The following is a 1,682-nucleotide window of genomic DNA, read 5'->3' as shown; positions in this document are numbered from 1 at the left end:
ACTGAGGTGCAGAAGTAACGTTGAGGAGTACAGAGTTTGGAGATTGAGGTGAAGAAGGATTGTTACAGAGAGCAGAGGTTGGAGACTGGGGTGCAGAAGGACTATTGCAGATAGCGGATTATGAAGTCTTTGGTGCAGAAGGACTTTGCAGAGAGCAGAGTTTGGAGACTGAGGTGAAGAAGGACTGTTTAGAGAGCAAAGGTTGGAGACAGGGTGCAGAAGGACTGACACATAAAGCAGAGATTGGAGTCTGGGGTGTAGAAAGACTGTTACAGAGAGCAGAGGTTGGGTTCTGCAGTACAGAAGGACTGTTACAGAGAGCAGAGGTTGGAGACTGGGGTGCAGAAGGACTGTAAAAGAGAGCAGATGTTGGTAACTAGCATGCCGTAGGAATGTTGCAGAGAGCAGAGTTTGGAGACTGGGGTGCAGAAGAACTGTTGCAGAGAGCAGAGGTTGGAGACTAAGGTGCAGAAAAACTGTTGCAGAGAGCAGACGTTGGAGACGTGGGTTTAGAAAGATCATTGCAGAGAGCAGAGGTTGGATACTGAGGTGCAGAAGGATTGTAACAGACAGCAGAGGTAGGAGACTGGGGTTCAGGAGGTTCGTTGCAGACAGCAGAGTTTTCAGACTGTGGTGCAGAAGGACTGTTGCAGAGACCAGATGTTGGAGACTGGGGTGTAGAAAGACTATTGCAGAGAGCAAAGGTTGGAGATTTTGTTATGAATGATCATTGAAGAGAGAAGAGATTGAAGACTGGTGTGCAGAAGGAATGTTACCGAGAGCAGAGTTTGGAGACTGGGTTTGTGAAGGATCCTACAGAGAGCAGAGTTTGGAGACTGAAGTGCAGAAGGACTGTTACAGAGAGTAGAGGTTGGAGACTGAGGTGCAGAAGGACAGTTGCAGAGAAAAGAGTTTGCTGACTGAGATGCAGAAGAATTGTTACAGAGAGCAGAGTTTGGAGACTGGGGTGAAGAAGGACTGTTGCAGAGAGCAGAGGTTGGAGACTGATTTGCGGAAGTCCTGTTACAGAGAGCAGAGTTTGGAGACTCGGTTGCAGAAGGACAGTTTCAGAGAGCCGAGGTTAAATACAGGGGTGCAGAAGACCTGTTATAGAGAGCAGAGTTTTGAGACTGGCATGTAGAAGGCCTGTTACAGAGAGGAATGATTGGGGACTGGGGTGCAGAAGGACTGTTAAAGAGAGCAGAGTTTGAAGACTAGTTTGCTGAAGTAACTTACAGAGAGTAGATTTTGGAGACTGAGGTGCAGGTGGACTGTTACATAGAGCAGAGTTTGGAGACTGGGGTGCAGAAGAATCGTGGAGAGCAGAGGTTTTAGACTGAGGTGTAGAAGGACTGTTACAGAGAGGAGAGTTTAGAGACTGACGTGCAGAAGGACTGTTACAGTAAGCAGAGTTTGAAAATTGGGGTGCAGAAGGACCGTTACAGAGACCAGAGGTTGGAGACTGCGGTATAGAAGGACTGTTAAAGAGAGCAGAGTTTGGAGACTGGGGTGCAGAAAGACTGTTACAGAAAGCACAGGTTGGAGACTTAGGTGCAGAAGGATAGATACAAAGAGCGGAGGTTTGAGACTGGGGTTCAGATAGACTGATTCAAAAATTAGAGAGCAGAGGTTGGAAACTGCGGTACATAAAGTCTGTTATAGAGAGCAGATCTCGGAGACTG

Source organism: Ictidomys tridecemlineatus, unplaced genomic scaffold (assembly GCF_052094955.1).
Source record: "Ictidomys tridecemlineatus isolate mIctTri1 unplaced genomic scaffold, mIctTri1.hap1 Scaffold_278, whole genome shotgun sequence".
Taxonomy (NCBI): domain Eukaryota; kingdom Metazoa; phylum Chordata; class Mammalia; order Rodentia; family Sciuridae; genus Ictidomys; species Ictidomys tridecemlineatus.
The sequence above is the reverse complement of the archived record's forward strand: the minus strand, read 5'-3'. Positions refer to the sequence as shown.